Below are 21,820 nucleotides of genomic sequence, written 5' to 3' on the forward strand. Positions count from 1 at the left end.
TATGTTTGTTATTGTTTTGGTGAGTCACGTGAGTGACGTCAAACAAGGCCCCGCCTCCTTGTCAGCCATTTTGGATGTTGAGTCATGTGACCGTCATGTGACTGGTGTCAAACAATGCCATGCCCCTTGTCAGCCATTTTGTATGTAGAGTCATGTGACTGGTGTCAAACAATGCCACGCCCCTTGTCAGCCATTTTGTATGTAGAGTCATGTGACTGGTGTCAAACCCCACGGTGACCATATTGCCCCCAAGCCCACATGTGTGTTTTGTTGTTATTATTATGTGTTATATGATAAACTTTGTATGAAATGTATAGGAGTGTTAATAGCTGGAAATAAACATATAGTATGCTACTAGCATAGCCAATAACCTGTTTAGCATGTTGTTAGTGGTTTTGGTTGAAAAATGTGTTAGCTAGACGCTATGCATTGTAATGTAACCTTTATATCTTAGGTGACCAAAATGATAGTCTATGATCCCCCTACTTTGTAGGGGTGGTGTTTTGTCCGGGCATGTCTCTGAGTGTATTGTTTGAGACCCCTTTCATGTGGGGGTCTGCCTACTACTTACGTACACTAGTGCTGATAACATTGTAAAATAACTGTTTATGAGTAGTGACGCCTGTATGCAGACACATGGTCATCTATAAACCCTTTTGTAGGGGGTGTGTTTTGCCCAGGCATGTCTCTGGATGATATTGTGTGAAACCATATCAGTTTGGATATGACAAACAGTTACTTATACTTGACCCAACAACCTTTGTAAAGACATATTTTTTGAGTAGTGGAATGTATACAGCCACATAGTGACAATATAACGAGGCGTTATGGGGGTGGTGGATGGTTGAATGGGTGTCCTGGTGCCACTAACGGATCTGTATTATCTAATGTGAGTGGTGTGTTTTGGTTGTATGTTTCAACAATTAAATATATGTATTGGTTAGGGTTCGGTTGTCTGGAAGGCAATTGTAATAACGACTGTGCATGGGTAGGTGACGACGGGTCGTTGTGAATGCTTTGTTTGCTGATGGTCTAGGGCCTGTGTGGTTTGAATCCTAAGCATGAGCGATGAAAGACACGCCTCATACTATTGTGACGTTATATTACCCTCCCACATTATTTGAATCGCCCAACCCCAACGGTTTAAAAACCCCATAGCTGGACCTAATTTTACCAGATTTTCATTCTTGATCTGGTTGGTGTCAGAAGGAAGAGCATCAGCATGGATCGCTACGCATGTGAGTACAGTATGTGTCTACATTAAGAAATATTCTCTTAAGTATACTCTTTTGATCTCGTGAGGGAAAATGGTCTCTGCATTTATCCCAATCCGTGAGTAGGCCATGGCTGACCCTAAAATGTTTTTACCTGGGGTGGGGTTGTTCTGCAGGCTTGAATACTACCTCTGTTTGGAATTTAATTCCAATAAAGTTTGAGAGAGAACATTGAATAAAGAAAAAAATATGAAAAAAATCTTTGCATATTCCCACAAGGTGTTTGGGTGCTCTGAAAATGAGAACCAAAATGTATTTTTTGTTCATCGAACAAAAAAAAAATGGTGCCGGTCAAAGTGACCGGCAGAGGTTTCGTTTTCCGGAGATTTTGATGATAGGCCGGTCAAATATCCTATTATCGATTCTTAATTAGTCAAATTGAGGAAAACTGGAGACAGGCTATGTAGCTTAAAGAATTACATAATCAGGCTGTATAGAATGCAACATGTTCATTAGCCTAACTTAAACATGCCTAACAAGATCTAGCCAGTATCTTTTAGCAAGAGTCCGCTTCGTTTGTTGTTTTAAAAAGGCTACGTTGTTTGTTGCTGCTACCCACGTTATCTCCAGTGGTGACTGTTTAACTTGGATGTTAGTGTGCCGTGGGACATTTTAAGTGTCAAAAGTGTGCCGTGGCACAAAAAAGGTTGACAAACACTGCTTTAGAGAAGGCTCATGAATGTACCCAGTGCGGAAAAGCTTTTACAATGTCCATTTACCTTAAACTTCACATGTCTGTACACAATGGAGAGAGACGTCATAAATGTCGCCTTTGTGGAAAATCATTTAGAACATCCCAAGATTTTCAACACCACATGCTTACACATACCGGAGAGAAGCCTTATAAATGTGTCCAGTGTGGAAAAGGTTTTGCACAATTTTCAAATCTTAAAGATCACATGTTAATACACACTGGAGATAAGCGTAATGAATGTAGCCAGTGTGGTAAAGTATTTACACAAATGGAAACCCTTAAAACCCACATATTAACACACACTGAAGAGAAGCCTTATAGATGTGTTCAGTGTGGAAAAACGTATTCAATAATGTCTAGTCTTAAACGCCATATGGTAATACACACTGGAGAGAAGCCTCATGAATGTAACCAGTGTGGGGAAGTATTTAGACACCTCCAAACTCTCCAACATCATTTGCTAATCCATACGGGAGAGAAGCCTCATAAATGTGGCCATTGTGGAAAAGCATTCAGAACATCTAAAAACCATAGATGGCACATAATTAAACATACTGACAAGTCTTCATAAATGTGTTCAGTGTGGAAAAGCATTTCCGGCCCCTTCAAAGCTTAAAACCCATATGTTAAGTCACACTGGAGAGAAGCCTCATAAATGTGTCCAGTGTGGAAGAGCTTTTTCACAAACGTATAGTCTTAAACGGCATATGTTATTATTACACACTGAAAGAGATTAAAGAGGAGATGATGATTATGTTCAAAGTCAAAATGGTGAGGTAAACATTTGAATTCACAAATACTGTTGATTTAATTAATTGTCAAAAAACTGTTTGATTTAATTCATTTAAATGTGATTTGGTTAAAACAACTAGCCTGGCTAACGTCAGACCTCGTCTCATTGAGATGGGGTCTGGGAACTAGACATTCATTTTCTTGTATTTGAAACGTGGTTTACGAATGCCCAGAGCCGTTTATTGGGCGCTACGAATGTCTATCAAATGCGTCAGTACGTAGCTCATAACGGCTTCGGTGTGTCGTCATCGTCTTGCTGCCCTCCCTCCGTTCTGTGATTGGTCCCCTAACTGAGGCGAAAATTTGCTCTATGCAATCCAGGCTGCCTAGCAGCGTGAATAAAATTGCGCGGGTAAGGCGGCATGGGAAAACCCAGGCTATAAAACAACATTACTATGGTGAAATATGAGCCATGTTAACTAAATTATATTTGCATAGATGAAGTACAACGAGGGGAGAAGAACCGTAATACAACCCCAACACAGAAGTTGGGATATTGTGGAGAGGTTAGTTAGCTATAAGAACCATGTTGAGTGTTGTACAAATACAGATGTTTCTACTGATTATTTAAAATGGTACAAAACATTGTGATATGCTATTTATTTTCTATAAAAATGTTGAAAAAGATTGAAAAACTTTTTCTTTTTGGTTGCATGTTTCTACCACATTGTCTTATATCCTGTAGGCATGTGGCAATGTCATTTTCAATCACAACATTCAATTGACATTTTTCAGGGATATGAATATTTTGGGATTGACTATTAAGGATTTATTTACAACCCCAAAACAGAAGAAGTTGGGATATTGTATAAAATGTAAATAAAAACAGAATGTGATAATATGCAAGTTGCGTAATCACATATTTAGCAGACATAGACAACATATCAAATGTTGAAAAAGAACAATATATGTTAATTTTGAATTTGATGTTAGCAACAGGTCTCAAAAAAGTTGGGACGGGAGCCTGTTTACCACTGTGCTGCTTCACACCTCTTCATTTAACAAAATTCTGTAAATGTTTAGGAACTGAGGAGACCATTTGCTAGAGTTTTGAGAATGAAATGTTGTCCCATTATTCCCCGATATAGGATTTCAGTTGCTCAATAGTATATGGGGTATTCTCAGTCATGTTTTTCTATCCATTATGCACCTAATTTCACAAATCTGGACTGCAGATAGGCCATCTTAGCACCTGGAATTCCTGTAACTACTAATATTCACAACATACCACATGATTGGCACGATGTATTCACAACATGCCACATGATTGGCACGATGTATTCACAACATGCCACTAGGGATGTAACGATTACCGGTATAATAATAAACCATGATAAAAATGTTGACGATAACAATTACCGTTTTCTTTTGAAATATCATAATTATCACGGTTGATTACCACGGTGTTGAAACCGTGTGTTTAATCCTTCCCAGCTTCATCCGAGCCTGCTTTTGACATACAGTAGGCCTGGTACAATGAAGCAAAATTGGTACCCTACTGATTCTGTTGTCTAATTGATGGTTTTAACTGCTATTTGGATTAGGCTACAACCGATTTTAAAAGGCGGAACATTTTCACGCAAAACTTGCACTGTATCATTTAGCCACTCTGCGTCTTTTTATGTTCGCGTCCACATTAAATCCATTCCACTCACGTTATCAGAAGAACACAGTAGCCTAAAGTTTTATTTTGAACACTTAATTTGGTCTCACTCAGGGTCACGTTGTTGCCCCTTGCGTTGGCCGTGATGTCCCTTTGAAAATCAGAGGTTTACAGGCCACGGTGGCCTTGGTGCTCTTCTTTCAATATTCTGCTTTGCGTCCTACTAATAGCGATTTTTATTTAGCCTGTGGCCTGTCAAAATATTTACAGAGCAAATTAATTTAGTCTTTTATGCAGTGGAGAAAGTGACAGCGCAAGAAAGAAAGTGCGTCTAAATTCACCCATTCTTCTCAGTTGATTGAACTACTCGCGAAGTAGCCTACTCATCACACAGACATCACAAGTTTTACATGAAAGAGCTTTTTCTCAGCTTTTAAACGATGTTAGCCGCGAATTGCTGTGGTGAACGGTTCGCGAGAAAAGTAAATAATATAATTCAATTTAATCATAAATTCTACTGAAGGTTTTGCGTCCATCTCCCTACCCATTCCTCTCGGTGCAATACTTCACCAACCTTTCGTTTTACACATGACAAACCATAGGCCAATATCAGAATAAACAGCAGACCTTACCGAACACAAAGGTGTAAAGCAGTCTCCTGTACAGTTATCCAGTAATCCAGTTTTGAATTTGCAGTAAATTTCGACATGCATGGCTGTCTCCAAATTTGGGCTTTAAGTTTTACAATGTGTTTAAATTGTTCCACATGATTTCATAACGGGCCCAATACAAAATAAATGTTACAAATATCGCCTAGATATCGGTAAATCAGAGGACAGCTGACTAAGAGTTTGTGAAAGTAGATCACAAAATGCTAAGCCTGCATCTAGGCTATTTGAGTTTCTTAAAGCTGAACTGTGCTTAAATTGAATACATGATTTCATAACAGGCCAAATATAAAATAAATGTTAAATATAGCCTAGATATCTGTAAATATTAGATGATCAGAAGATTTGCAGTTCTATGTAATATGTCATGTTTCATGTTTTTGTAGTTTCATACAGTGATGCAGGTCTACTGCAGTGAATAGGCTATACAACTTTGATCATTTTTATAGCCTACTACTGTATAGTTAACTTTGGCCTTGGTGCCCTAACATGTGGCCTTTGTGCCCTCCACCAAATATGCCCAACTGAAGACCAAGTGGCCTTGCCCCCAGAATGGTGAAATTCCAAGCATGGTCTTACTCATTGGATCCAAATAACAGTAATAGCAACCTCCAAGTAATGTTAGGGTAAGTTAAGATATAAGCACATAGCCAATTAAACATTAAAAACTGAACGGGACACTTTTTGAAACTATTTCAGCTTGTGTAGACCTATCAGTGCTTTCTGAACATATTGAACACACTTCTAAAAATACCGTGATAATACCAAAAACCGTGATAATTTTGGTCACTATAACCGTGAGGTTAAATTTTCATACCGTTACATCCCTACATGCCACATAATTGGCACGATGTATTCAGGGGCGCCTTAATACCACCCGAGGCCCCTGGGCTATATATGTTTTTAAGGCCCCCCCCCCCCCCCCCAAACCGCAAATATTAATTATGATTAAATGATACCCTGCCTGCGATCTGACCCGCCTATTTACATAGCGTGCGCTTTTGGTTAATAGCATGCAGTGTAGGCTAGCCTATCATTATTCAGCCTATGTTAAACCTTTACATAAACAGGAACAGAAAGCCCTCTAAATCACGTCAGCCTACCCATGACATCGCTTATCAAAAAGGCTAGCCTACTGCACGAAAACAAGCGTTGAACGTTTACAACACTGGCTGTAGGCTAAGTTAAAAGATGGGTTACACATGGACGTTTAAAAGCTTTTCTAAAGTGCATGTGTTTGTCGTGTCGGGGGGTTCCCCAGGAGTTTTTTTTGAAATGCTGTCTACTTAACAGACCATTTTAACGCAGTTTGGGAGGGACAGAAATACTTTTAGCTTACAGAACAAGCAGCATGCGTTATCACTACACTACATGGAGACATATCTCACATTAGCAATGGAGAAAACATAACATAGGCTATTATACTGCGAATGGGTTAGCACAAACTTAGCTGTTGGTGAACGGAGATGCAGATCGATCACTAAATCATTTATTTGCGCCACAGCCCATGTTCTGCATTCACTCCAATGAGACAAGTGAAATATGTTTTTAAAGCCGTTTCATTTCCAGGCTATTTGCTACGATATTTACCTGCTATGCCTTCTGTTTTCATGGACAGTTACAGGAATCCACGTCATTCGTTTATCGTTGCTTCAATCCAACCCACGTTATCTCCAGAGTTGGTAAGCTTGTCAGTCAGTTTCAGCCTCTCCTCTAGCTCCTCTACACCCGTTGGGATTTATTACGTTTTGTTACATTTTGTTACACTATAGAATTGGAGAAGACAAAGGGGGCCTCTGCATGGATGTCATTTTGTAGAGCAGTGCGATGTGCTTATTTAGGCTAGCTCCAGAGTCGGCTAATGACGCCGCAAATACGGACACAGCATTTATTATTATTGATTATCATTATTATTATTAGGAGGCCCCTCATTGGTCGAGGCCCCTGGGCTGAAGCCCAGGTAAGCCCCTGCATTAAGGCGCCAGTGGATGTATTCACAACATACCACATGATTGGCACGCAACATACCACATGATTGGCACGATGTATTCACAACATGCCACATGATTGGCACGATGTATTAACAACATGCCACATGATTGGCACGATATATTCATACGTCAACCTTTAGCGGCAGAAGGGCCGAGGTTACAGATGTATGGCTACATAACATTCTTAAAATGGTCTACAATTAAATATCTATTAAAAACTTCTCAAATGGAGGATGTTTTTAGAACGTGATCAGGCATACAGGCTTCCAAATAGTCCTCTTATCAAGGTAACAAACCAGAGGTCCATGCTGCGGCTTCACCCTGTGCCAGGGAGCAAACTGAGGTGGGAATGACACTAACCAATTGTAGTATGGTGGGGGTAGGGCACGGAGACCCATCCCAGGCAAGGGGGACAGATAGATAAATAGAAACTTTATTGTCCACTGAATTTACATACACTGGAAATTCATCTTTGGCACTCATCTTTGGCAAAATAAAACACAGCACACACAGACAATATCAGTTAAGTTGTTTACATAAAATATAAACTAAGTGCTTAAAACATGACTGAATAAGTACTGTTGGATTCACGATCGTTTTGCGTTGTGTTTTAGTTCTGATGTCTGTATTGAAGATGGTCAATAAAGCTTGACGGCTGGATCAGGATCGGTGATCAAAAGAATTTATTGTAGATGGTACAACACTCACTAACCGAGCACAGGCTAAGTCTCAAACAGTAAAACTGCACAGAGTCTAACAGGTGTGGTAGTCAGTAGAAGCGGGCTGCTGTTGAGCGTCTTGGCATAAGATGCTCCCCGAGTCGCTTCCTCGATCCGTCTCGAAGTCAAAACCTGAGACAAAGCCTGTTATACTAAAATCATATACGTAAATCATGCCAACGTGGAAGGTGCCAGGCACCAGAAATAATAGGAAAAGTACTAGCCCTGAAAACAGAATAAACAGGTGGTATCTCATTCTGCCCATGCTATCACTACGGCCAGGAACATGACATTCTGACCTTGTTGATATTCCATCCTATGTGCAGCCATACAGGCGCCTAAGGAACTAGGGAGTGAAACCATGGCATGCACCTCTCCACGTCTCTACTATACACAAAAGTAACACATAAGTAACACATAAGTAACACAGATGGACACATCAGAATACATACAGAAATACCCCAAATTCCTACAGTCCCCCCTCTTGATCAACTAAAAAACACAGATTTTTATAGATCATACAAAACAAATAAAAGGAGTCTGATGTGGTCTAAAGAACAGAGGACAAACCAAGACAAGATTACTTCTCTAGCACTTTGAAAAAGGAAAAAGTGCCGGTGTCTTAAAAGAAAAACATAATAACTGATTTCGTTCCGGAGGATTGTCTCACACATAAAAAGAAATTAAAAAGGAAAGGAATCAAACCCACATCCCCGGTTCATCCCGAGGCTGGGCAGGAGGTACTCTAACAGGGGCAAATCTTGGAGTGGTAGTGGTGGCACGCTTGATGATACACAACACCACTTGGATAGCTAAGTAGATGACAAAGATGGGAATGAGCAGGGGCAAAATGAACTGGACAATCTGAGCAAACAGGGACCCACCCCAGCTACTCAACCAACCTCCCAGGGACCAGCTACCATTATCCCGCTTAAGCTGCTGCACATTGGTGTAAATATCTTTGATGTAATCAGAGACATTACCGGTCGAGTCGGGCACATAAGTACAGCATTCCTGTCCAATCAGAGCACAAGCACCTCCCTTACTGGCCAAAACCACGTCCAGGCAGAGCCTATTCTGAAGGGCAACCTGTCTTACTGCATACAGTTCCCGGTTAATGTCTGAAAGAGCGCGTGCAGTGTCATTAGCTACTACATCAACAATGTGTACCAGATCTCTAATCTCATCAAGCGCCACAGTCAGGCCATAAATTGGAATTAAAGCGGCAAAGAATCTCTGTGTCGGGGTTGCAACAATACTGTGACCCCCAAAAGCGTCACGCTTAGTCCTAGGGTGTATGGATGTTGACTCACCCACCAAATGTTCCCTCTCCACAATCCTCACAGCTGGAACAACATAAGCTAAATAACAGGAGCCTTGCCAATTAGGGGGAAGATAGGAATATGCATACTGTCCACACACAAACATGGAACCACGTACAGGGGCTAGTGCATTAGTGACGACCGTGCTTCCTGGTGTTACACCTGGAACACGCATCATCGGGGGAAAGGGAATAAGGACCACTTCACCTGACTGTTCAATGGAAACCTCAGTCTGTCCAACCTGAACTTCATATGGGCAGATGCTCTGACCTACCACCGACCGTCCACTCTTGTCGGCCACCCAACAGATCACACCACGTGGGGCATAACTCAATTTAAGCTTACAGCCCATGTTCTGCATTCACTCCAATGAGACAAGTGAAATATGTTTTTAAAGCCGTTTCATTTCCAGGCTATTTGCTACGATATTTACCTGCTATGCCTTCTGTTTTCATGGACAGTTACAGGAATCCACGTCATTCGTTTATCGTTGCTTCAATCCAACCCACGTTATCTCCAGAGTTGGTAAGCTTGTCAGTCAGTTTCAGCCTCTCCTCTAGCTCCTCTACACCCGTTGGGATTTATTACGTTTTGTTACATTTTGTTACACTATAGAATTGGAGAAGACAAAGGGGGCCTCTGCATGGATGTCATTTTGTAGAGCAGTGCGATGTGCTTATTTAGGCTAGCTCCAGAGTCGGCTAATGACGCCGCAAATACGGACACAGCATTTATTATTATTGAATATCATTATTATTATTAGGAGGCCCCTCATTGGTCGAGGCCCCTGGGCTGAAGCCCAGGTAAGCCCCTGCATTAAGGCGCCAGTGGATGTATTCACAACATACCACATGATTGGCACGCAACATACCACATGATTGGCACGATGTATTCACAACATGCCACATGATTGGCACGATGTATTAACAACATGCCACATGATTGGCACGATATATTCATACGTCAACCTTTAGCGGCAGAAGGGCCGAGGTTACAGATGTATGGCTACATAACATTCTTAAAATGGTCTACAATTAAATATCTATTAAAAACTTCTCAAATGGAGGATGTTTTTAGAACGTGATCAGGCATACAGGCTTCCAAATAGTCCTCTTATCAAGGTAACAAACCAGAGGTCCATGCTGCGGCTTCACCCTGTGCCAGGGAGCAAACTGAGGTGGGAATGACACTAACCAATTGTAGTATGGTGGGGGTAGGGCACGGAGACCCATCCCAGGCAAGGGGGACAGATAGATAAATAGAAACTTTATTGTCCACTGAATTTACATACACTGGAAATTCATCTTTGGCACTCATCTTTGGCAAAATAAAACACAGCACACACAGACAATATCAGTTAAGTTGTTTACATAAAATATAAACTAAGTGCTTAAAACATGACTGAATAAGTACTGTTGGATTCACGATCGTTTTGCGTTGTGTTTTAGTTCTGATGTCTGTATTGAAGATGGTCAATAAAGCTTGACGGCTGGATCAGGATCGGTGATCAAAAGAATTTATTGTAGATGGTACAACACTCACTAACCGAGCACAGGCTAAGTCTCAAACAGTAAAACTGCACAGAGTCTAACAGGTGTGGTAGTCAGTAGAAGCGGGCTGCTGTTGAGCGTCTTGGCATAAGATGCTCCCCGAGTCGCTTCCTCGATCCGTCTCGAAGTCAAAACCTGAGACAAAGCCTGTTATACTAAAATCATATACGTAAATCATGCCAACGTGGAAGGTGCCAGGCACCAGAAATAATAGGAAAAGTACTAGCCCTGAAAACAGAATAAACAGGTGGTATCTCATTCTGCCCATGCTATCACTACGGCCAGGAACATGACATTCTGACCTTGTTGATATTCCATCCTATGTGCAGCCATACAGGCGCCTAAGGAACTAGGGAGTGAAACCATGGCATGCACCTCTCCACGTCTCTACTATACACAAAAGTAACACATAAGTAACACATAAGTAACACAGATGGACACATCAGAATACATACAGAAATACCCCAAATTCCTACAGTCCCCCCTCTTGATCAACTAAAAAACACAGATTTTTATAGATCATACAAAACAAATAAAAGGAGTCTGATGTGGTCTAAAGAACAGAGGACAAACCAAGACAAGATTACTTCTCTAGCACTTTGAAAAAGGAAAAAGTGCCGGTGTCTTAAAAGAAAAACATAATAACTGATTTCGTTCCGGAGGATTGTCTCACACATAAAAAGAAATTAAAAAGGAAAGGAATCAAACCCACATCCCCGGTTCATCCCGAGGCTGGGCAGGAGGTACTCTAACAGGGGCAAATCTTGGAGTGGTAGTGGTGGCACGCTTGATGATACACAACACCACTTGGATAGCTAAGTAGATGACAAAGATGGGAATGAGCAGGGGCAAAATGAACTGGACAATCTGAGCAAACAGGGACCCACCCCAGCTACTCAACCAACCTCCCAGGGACCAGCTACCATTATCCCGCTTAAGCTGCTGCACATTGGTGTAAATATCTTTGATGTAATCAGAGACATTACCGGTCGAGTCGGGCACATAAGTACAGCATTCCTGTCCAATCAGAGCACAAGCACCTCCCTTACTGGCCAAAACCACGTCCAGGCAGAGCCTATTCTGAAGGGCAACCTGTCTTACTGCATACAGTTCCCGGTTAATGTCTGAAAGAGCGCGTGCAGTGTCATTAGCTACTACATCAACAATGTGTACCAGATCTCTAATCTCATCAAGCGCCACAGTCAGGCCATAAATTGGAATTAAAGCGGCAAAGAATCTCTGTGTCGGGGTTGCAACAATACTGTGACCCCCAAAAGCGTCACGCTTAGTCCTAGGGTGTATGGATGTTGACTCACCCACCAAATGTTCCCTCTCCACAATCCTCACAGCTGGAACAACATAAGCTAAATAACAGGAGCCTTGCCAATTAGGGGGAAGATAGGAATATGCATACTGTCCACACACAAACATGGAACCACGTACAGGGGCTAGTGCATTAGTGACGACCGTGCTTCCTGGTGTTACACCTGGAACACGCATCATCGGGGGAAAGGGAATAAGGACCACTTCACCTGACTGTTCAATGGAAACCTCAGTCTGTCCAACCTGAACTTCATATGGGCAGATGCTCTGACCTACCACCGACCGTCCACTCTTGTCGGCCACCCAACAGATCACACCACGTGGGGCATAACTCAATTTAAGCTTACAGCCCATGTTCTGCATTCACTCCAATGAGACAAGTGAAATATGTTTTTAAAGCCGTTTCATTTCCAGGCTATTTGCTACGATATTTACCTGCTATGCCTTCTGTTTTCATGGACAGTTACAGGAATCCACGTCATTCGTTTATCGTTGCTTCAATCCAACCCACGTTATCTCCAGAGTTGGTAAGCTTGTCAGTCAGTTTCAGCCTCTCCTCTAGCTCCTCTACACCCGTTGGGATTTATTACGTTTTGTTACATTTTGTTACACTATAGAATTGGAGAAGACAAAGGGGGCCTCTGCATGGATGTCATTTTGTAGAGCAGTGCGATGTGCTTATTTAGGCTAGCTCCAGAGTCGGCTAATGACGCCGCAAATACGGACACAGCATTTATTATTATTGAATATCATTATTATTATTAGGAGGCCCCTCATTGGTCGAGGCCCCTGGGCTGAAGCCCAGGTAAGCCCCTGCATTAAGGCGCCAGTGGATGTATTCACAACATACCACATGATTGGCACGCAACATACCACATGATTGGCACGATGTATTCACAACATGCCACATGATTGGCACGATGTATTAACAACATGCCACATGATTGGCACGATATATTCATACGTCAACCTTTAGCGGCAGAAGGGCCGAGGTTACAGATGTATGGCTACATAACATTCTTAAAATGGTCTACAATTAAATATCTATTAAAAACTTCTCAAATGGAGGATGTTTTTAGAACGTGATCAGGCATACAGGCTTCCAAATAGTCCTCTTATCAAGGTAACAAACCAGAGGTCCATGCTGCGGCTTCACCCTGTGCCAGGGAGCAAACTGAGGTGGGAATGACACTAACCAATTGTAGTATGGTGGGGGTAGGGCACGGAGACCCATCCCAGGCAAGGGGGACAGATAGATAAATAGAAACTTTATTGTCCACTGAATTTACATACACTGGAAATTCATCTTTGGCACTCATCTTTGGCAAAATAAAACACAGCACACACAGACAATATCAGTTAAGTTGTTTACATAAAATATAAACTAAGTGCTTAAAACATGACTGAATAAGTACTGTTGGATTCACGATCGTTTTGCGTTGTGTTTTAGTTCTGATGTCTGTATTGAAGATGGTCAATAAAGCTTGACGGCTGGATCAGGATCGGTGATCAAAAGAATTTATTGTAGATGGTACAACACTCACTAACCGAGCACAGGCTAAGTCTCAAACAGTAAAACTGCACAGAGTCTAACAGGTGTGGTAGTCAGTAGAAGCGGGCTGCTGTTGAGCGTCTTGGCATAAGATGCTCCCCGAGTCGCTTCCTCGATCCGTCTCGAAGTCAAAACCTGAGACAAAGCCTGTTATACTAAAATCATATACGTAAATCATGCCAACGTGGAAGGTGCCAGGCACCAGAAATAATAGGAAAAGTACTAGCCCTGAAAACAGAATAAACAGGTGGTATCTCATTCTGCCCATGCTATCACTACGGCCAGGAACATGACATTCTGACCTTGTTGATATTCCATCCTATGTGCAGCCATACAGGCGCCTAAGGAACTAGGGAGTGAAACCATGGCATGCACCTCTCCACGTCTCTACTATACACAAAAGTAACACATAAGTAACACATAAGTAACACAGATGGACACATCAGAATACATACAGAAATACCCCAAATTCCTACAGTCCCCCCTCTTGATCAACTAAAAAACACAGATTTTTATAGATCATACAAAACAAATAAAAGGAGTCTGATGTGGTCTAAAGAACAGAGGACAAACCAAGACAAGATTACTTCTCTAGCACTTTGAAAAAGGAAAAAGTGCCGGTGTCTTAAAAGAAAAACATAATAACTGATTTCGTTCCGGAGGATTGTCTCACACATAAAAAGAAATTAAAAAGGAAAGGAATCAAACCCACATCCCCGGTTCATCCCGAGGCTGGGCAGGAGGTACTCTAACAGGGGCAAATCTTGGAGTGGTAGTGGTGGCACGCTTGATGATACACAACACCACTTGGATAGCTAAGTAGATGACAAAGATGGGAATGAGCAGGGGCAAAATGAACTGGACAATCTGAGCAAACAGGGACCCACCCCAGCTACTCAACCAACCTCCCAGGGACCAGCTACCATTATCCCGCTTAAGCTGCTGCACATTGGTGTAAATATCTTTGATGTAATCAGAGACATTACCGGTCGAGTCGGGCACATAAGTACAGCATTCCTGTCCAATCAGAGCACAAGCACCTCCCTTACTGGCCAAAACCACGTCCAGGCAGAGCCTATTCTGAAGGGCAACCTGTCTTACTGCATACAGTTCCCGGTTAATGTCTGAAAGAGCGCGTGCAGTGTCATTAGCTACTACATCAACAATGTGTACCAGATCTCTAATCTCATCAAGCGCCACAGTCAGGCCATAAATTGGAATTAAAGCGGCAAAGAATCTCTGTGTCGGGGTTGCAACAATACTGTGACCCCCAAAAGCGTCACGCTTAGTCCTAGGGTGTATGGATGTTGACTCACCCACCAAATGTTCCCTCTCCACAATCCTCACAGCTGGAACAACATAAGCTAAATAACAGGAGCCTTGCCAATTAGGGGGAAGATAGGAATATGCATACTGTCCACACACAAACATGGAACCACGTACAGGGGCTAGTGCATTAGTGACGACCGTGCTTCCTGGTGTTACACCTGGAACACGCATCATCGGGGGAAAGGGAATAAGGACCACTTCACCTGACTGTTCAATGGAAACCTCAGTCTGTCCAACCTGAACTTCATATGGGCAGATGCTCTGACCTACCACCGACCGTCCACTCTTGTCGGCCACCCAACAGATCACACCACGTGGGGCATAACTCAATTTAAGCTTAGTAGGGGGCCCTCCGACCCATGGAGGATTGGAACAGATGTTATCAGGGGAACCATTTGTAGTACTGTTAAAGGCTGCTACATACTCTGGGATGGTAAAGGGGATGGCTATGTAAGGATACACTTCAGAGGCAGATGGCATTAACCCGCATACCCAACACGAATGCTTACGTTTGGCCTGGGCCAACCCATGAGCCGTCTTCAGGAACGTGTTGTCCTTGTGCACATCATGATGGCTGTCATACAGAGTATCAGTAACAATAACCAGGTGACACAGGATAACAGCACAACAAAACAACATTTTCGGTGACATTTTCAGATGATAAAGGAGACACACAACAGTTACACAACACAGAATTCAGTGAGCTGATCGCTGTTAGAGAATGATGGAGTTGAGGATTCCTTAGGGAAACAGAGTCTTTTTGGGGAGAAGTGAAGGAGACCGGCAGGCAACAGTTCAGTTCAAAGGCAAAAGTCTCTGTCCTGGATGATGTCCGTGGCTTCGAGCAACTTCATGGGTACATGTTGAGTGAAAGTAAAGAGCAATATCAGTTGGAGGATAGTCATGGTTGCAGTGAGAACAATCATATAATGATATAATGATTAAATGTAATATATAATCAAGTTATAGTATTGATTTTAACTTGCACACAAATAATGATACATTTCTGATTAAACATTTCACAGATTTATGTAATCACTCCTGAATCAGATAATAGCTAATGTCAATAATAAAAAAACAGGTAAGACTTGTCCAAGTCTATCACCTTTCTGAGCATGAGTTTGTGTCAACAAGAGTCAATTAGCACAACACTCCAGGCAGGCTCGGTTTTACAGGGAAAGATTCTATACTGGTGTCCCTACCCTTTTTCATTTTCCTCTGACCTCCCGTGAAAACAACAAATCCACCGTCAAAATGAAAGTCTTCCGTGAATCTTCCTCCCTGGTCTACACCCTATTTCTAAAAAGAAAGCGGGCGGAAAATCAGATATAATTCGTACCCTGCCCGGGCGTGTCATGTTTCAGGCAGATCAACTAGTTTGCAGTGGCTCACGTGTATCCATTTAGTTTTGCCCTGGACCTTTACTGCCGACTGTGTTATCAACAAGATCTGATACGGCCCGTCGTACTTCGCTTCTAGCGCTAACCTTTGGGGCTTGTGAATCATCACCCACTGACCTGGCACTAGGGAGTGCCCACCGTCCGGAGGGTCTCCCCAGGCCTCTTTCACTTGATTAGCCGCTGTCTGGACCGCTTCTGTCAATTGCACACAGTAGTTCAGCATTGCATCTGATGTCAGGTGGATGTCGGCTTTCCTCAGATCAATCGTGCCTGGTGCAGAGAAAGGCCTGCCAGTCACGATCTCAAATGGGCTGAGTCCTGTGTCTCTGTTGCTTGTAGCACGCATGCTACACAGGACTGTTGGTAAGGCGTCAACCCAAGGAATGCCTTCTTGATGTTTCTTGGCCAGTCGTTCCTTCAACGTCCGGTTGGCTCTCTCCACCTGCCCCGACGATTCTGGGTGGTAAGGGCAGTTCAGGGACCATTGCACATTCAGCATGCGGGCCACCTCGGCGCAGACTGCTCCAGTGAAGTGTGTTCCGTTGTCTGAGCAGATCTGTTCCGGCAATCCGTATCGGGGAATGATGTCTTTCACGAGGACTTTGGCAGTGTGTAGTGCAGTTCCGGATCGTGCAGGGAACGCCTCGATCCACCTAGAGAACTTGCACAGAACAATCAGAACGTCGCGATAGCCTTTGCACTTTGGAAGAGTGATGTAATCTATCTGAAGAACTCTGAAAGGCCCTGGTGGAGCAGGTGTTTTCAATGTTGGCAGCTTGACCTTTCTGTCGTGGTTGTTTTGCCGACAGGTGGCACACCGCTTGACGATGTCCCTGGCCGTTGCTGTGAACTTTGGGGCCCACCAGACCTGTATGAATCTGTTCCTCATCTTTTCCACTCCCACGTGTCCAAGTGAATGAATTTGCGTCGCCAGATATGGCAGAAGACTTTCTGGAGCCACTGTTCGTGTTCCAAACCTCCACAAGTTGTCATCATGGAGCTTCGCCGCATTTTCAATCCAAGTCCACTTCTCTTCTCGGCTAGCGCTGTTCTGCATGTCTTTGATGTTGGCCAAACTTTCCTGTTTCCCTTCTTCCTTGACCTTCTTTGTCACTCTCATCATGCATTTCTCGTTGTCATTTTCAAAAAATTTCCTGTTACCGTTAGATCCGTCCGTGTTTCTATTTCCGTGTCCATTCTCGTTTGTCATTTCGTTATCCCCCCCTTCTCTTTTTCTTGCGGCTGTTCTTGACACCGCATCCGCCAATGCATTGCCTCTTGCCTCAAGGGTGTCTTGCCTTGTGTGTGCTTTCACTTTTACGACTGCTAGGTCTTTTGGTAGTTGCATTGCATCCAACAATTCAGCCACAAGCTCTCCGTTTTTGATGGGTGTTCCTCTAGCTGTTACAAAACCCCGTTGTTTCCACAGAAGGCCAAAATCCATTGTAACTCCATGCACGTAGCGCGAGTCACAATACACAGTCGCTGTCTTTCCTTCTGCGAGTTTCAAAGCTTCAATCATTGCTTTCAGTTCTGCTTGTTGGGCTGAAGTGCCAGGGGTCATGGAATCAGATGCCAATACCTCGTGTTCGGTTGTCACGGCCCATCCAGCGCCACAAATTCCATCCTCCACTAGCGAGGAGCCATCAGTGAACAGTACTAAGTCTGGGTTTTGGAGGGGTTCCTCCTTCACTGGGTGTTCTTGCTCCAAGAGAGCCACCAGGTCTTCACACCTGTGGTCTTCTGTCCCGTCGGTGTCAGTGGGAGCTAGCATGGTGGATGGGTTGGATATTGTAGCTTTCTGAATGACAATGTTTGGAGATTCAAGCACCGCTTGCCAGTTTCCCCAACGGCTGTCCGAGACACATGGAACTTTTCTTCCGGCCATCAAGGTGTTCACTGAGTGTGGGCATTTGACAAACAGCTGTTGGTCGAGCACAATGTTGTTGACCAGCTGTATAGCTAAGTATACAGCCTGTACTGCTCTCAGACAGGGTCCAAACCCAAGGGCTGTAGTGTCAAGTTTAGCAGAATAGTAGCCCACCGGTCTCATCAGGCCTCCATGTTCTTGTGACAGTATGGATGTCAGGTAGCCACGGTTCTCGTTGACATAGAGAGTGAATGGTCGTCTGACATTGGGTATTCCCAGGGCTGGGGCTTCACACAGTGCATTTTTCAAATCTTCAAACGCTTTCCGTTGTTCTTCTCCAAATTGGATCTGTTCCTTCGAATCTGGTCTTCCTTTTAGCAAGTCGTTTAGGGGTTGAGCAATCTCAGTGTAACATTCCACCCAGGATCTGTTGTAATTGCAGAGCCCAAGAAAAGATCGCAGTTCTTTGACTGTCTTGGGGTCTGGGGTCCTTCGGATTGCAGCAGTTCGGTCTTGAGTGATTTCACGTTTGCCTGGGGATATCTTTTGTCCAAGGAACACAACTTCAGTCTGTGACATTTGTGCTTTTTCGTAGCTGATTTTGTGGCCTTTGGCGTGCAGATAGTCCAGCAAAGCCAGCACGTCTCTGTCATGTTCTTCTTCAGTCTCTGATGCAATCAAAATGTCGTCCAAATACGTGATGACCTCTGAGGTCAATTTGGGTGCTTCAGGAAGCGTGAGGTGTCGTCGTAGCGCCTGATGGTAGATGGTTGGTGCGCAGCTTAGGCCCTGAGGCAGTCTTTTCCAATGGTATTGACTCCCGTCGAAGGAGAAGGCCAGCCAGTCTTGACACTCTGCGGCGATGGGAATTGTCCAGTAGGCGTTGACGCTGTCCAGCACCGTGAACATTTTATGCTCCGATGTCAAAGAGTTGAAAATGGTGGACACGTCCGGCACTATTGGGCAGATGTGGTCAAGAGTCTTGTTGGCTTCCCGATAGTCAATGGTCAATCTCCAGGTGTTGTTGGCCTTTTTCACGGGCCAGACTGGGGCATTGGAAGCAGACTTTGTTTTGGCGATGACTCCTCTTTCCTCTAATTCCTTGATGATTGGAGTCCGTCCAAGGCAGCTCGATTGATGGGATATTGCTTCACACACGGAGGTGGTCTTCCAGTCAGTCTGACAGGTTCCATGTCCAGCAGTCCACAGTCGTTCTTTCCTTTGGCCCATGCAGCGTGTTCCCGGAGGTCCTCTCTTTTCAGCCTTCGCAGGTTCCAAGAGACTTCCCCATCTTTAAAGTCGAGGCTGGCATTAAAGGACAGCAGCACATCCATCCCCAGCAGGGGTTCGCGGATCTGGTCGCCTGCCCATAGGTGGCATGTTACCTCGGTGGGTCCAATGGCGATGGTGACTGGGGCTGTTTGCTTCAGACTGAATTTCTCTCCGGATGGTCCACAAGCTGTCTTGGTGACACCTGACAGAGGAATTTTGTGTTTCTTCAATAGTTTGGACGAAAAGACTGTGAGTTCAGCACCAGTGTCAATCAAAAATTCAATTTCAATGTGTTCTTCAAGCAAGGCAGTAACGTAAAGGGTGTTGTCGGCAAGTCGTAGGGCGGCAGCAATTGATCGGAGTGAGGGGGTGTCTAGTTTCCCGGGACCGCAGAGAAGAGGGTTTCCAGCTGTTCCATGCTCAGGTTTTTGAATCTTTTCAACATGGCTTTCTTGTCCTCATCGTTGTCGGAACCCTCATCTCTCCTCCGGCGGTTCAGTTCTTCCCCGCAGGACCTCCAGTTCTTTGGTTTTTCCTTGCAGTCTCTTTTCCAGTGGCCTGTCTTCCCACAACTGTGGCACTTCCCTTTCTTCTCTCGCGTCTCCTTGCCCTCTTTCTTGTTGGCATTCAGGTTTCTGATCTTCACCTCAGTATCGCGTGCTACCCTAATGGCGCTGTTCATGACTTGATGGAAATCAACGCTGTCATCCTCCCAGTTGGCGAAGGTCAGTTTCACACCTTTTTGGATTTCAGGCAGGAGCCCCCGAAGATATTGACTCTTCAAAGGCACCTCGGTGGCTGCTGCGATGGTGTCGGAGTCGTGGTTCATTCCCTCGTATTGCAGATAGAGTTCAATGAAACGGTTCCCGTAGACGTCCACAGACTCTCCCTCTTTCTGTAGGCAAGCAGAGATTTTGGACCAGTCAACTGTGGCTTTGGCTTGTTGTCGTAGCCACTGGCGAAGTGCCTCCCATGCGTCATCCAACTGCAGCTGGTTCTCTCCCAAAGATGTTGTGATCAGTGCTCGAAGTTGTTCTCTTTCTCTGACATTCAACACACGATGTAGGATCTTCAATGCATCAAAAGGGTGCAGGTCTCTCATCTCCTTGAGTTCTTTTATCTTCGTCCAGGTATGCCGTCCGGCATCCCGAGGGTGTTGTATGGCGGCGGACCATTTCTGGATTTCGTCGCCCTTTGCTGGTTGGTAGAACACAGACACGCCATCAGCGTTGGCTACTGTGCGTACTGGGCATATGAGTGCCTCATCAGCTGATTCGTCCCAGACATCCCATCCCTCTGCTGGTGGTCTGCGCCTTTTGGTCTTTGGCTTGGTTACGGGAGCAGCCGCTCCCTGGCTTGCATCAGATGTGGATGGGGCGTCAGGCACGGGTACAGCAGTTGCATTATCATTCGCTGGTGCTTGGTTGGCTTGTTCGGGTGGCAGGTATTGGGGGTTGGTTGCAGGTGGCGCTGGTAACAGCATGGATGGAGTTGGAGTGGGTGCTGTAGCCCCAATGGCCGGTGGCTGGTAATGGCCCTGTTGGGGTTGAGCAGCTTGTTGGTAGTTGATCACATATGGAGTGTAGAGGCCAGAGCCTGTTGGTGGGCCCATGCTGGCTTGAGCATCAGCTGTAAATGGTTGGTAACCGGGGCCTCTCCCTGTTGGCTGTTGGTACCCGCCAGGTGGGGTGCTGTTCGTTGGCTCAAACAGACCTCCAATAGCCGGATAATGTGCGATGAAACTGCCTCCCAGCTCAATAGTGTCAGAGATGTCCACTGCACTTCCAGAAGCCTCCACCATGGCAGGTGGCGCTGCTGGGTCCAAGCCATGCAGTGTCGGGTAGAGGCGGGTGCTGTGCTGCCCGTCACGCCTCCCTCCCCCAAAATGGGGCGGTGGTAGTGGGAGGAGTTGGCTCCTCCCCTCAGAGTGGCGCGCTGTGACTGCTCCTCTTCGCCTCATTCCAGTGTGTTCTAGCAACATGTCTGCTTCTGCCAACTGTTCCTCCAAATCACGTTTCTCCATCTCACTTCTCCAAGTCCTATCTCGAATCTCTGTCTCCAATTCATGTATCTTCCTTTTCAATGACTCTTCCACGATTACAGCCGTCTGTAACCTCTTTCCAGCTTTGCCTGCCTGTGATTTCAATTCTTCTGCCAGACATTCGGTGCGGTGTTTTTCGGCATCCACCTCCTGCGAGCAGGATGCCCGCATAGCCCCCATAAAGGATCGCCTCAGATGACTCATTAACAAAAAGGCATAGGGCTCACGATGTCTGTTGTGCTTTTTCCAACTCAAATACACCTCACGAATCTTCTTAGGTGGCCAGCGCCCCTGGACAATAGATGCTGGATCAATTTCAAAATCTGTTTGCAATTTTTCTTCAAATTTGCCCAATTGAAATTTCTTCGCCATCCAATCTGACACATAATCTTGTATTTCAGCAAATGTCTCCTCCTGCTG

General features: G+C 44.4%; 1 protein-coding gene across 1 annotated transcript in view; it reads left to right on the top strand.

Moving 5' to 3' along the window:
- The window catches only part of LOC143120667 (uncharacterized), a 37,361-nt gene that overhangs the window by 13,949 nt on the left and 1,592 nt on the right, over positions 1 to 21,820 (top strand). The gene's annotated exons all lie outside the window — the stretch shown is intronic.

This window comes from Alosa pseudoharengus, unplaced genomic scaffold (genome assembly GCF_046254945.1).
Source record: "Alosa pseudoharengus isolate Yale_2024_CS ecotype anadromous, Long Island Sound unplaced genomic scaffold, YU_APseudo_1.1 YU_APseudo_1.1_scf_1, whole genome shotgun sequence".
NCBI lineage: Eukaryota > Metazoa > Chordata > Actinopteri > Clupeiformes > Clupeidae > Alosa > Alosa pseudoharengus.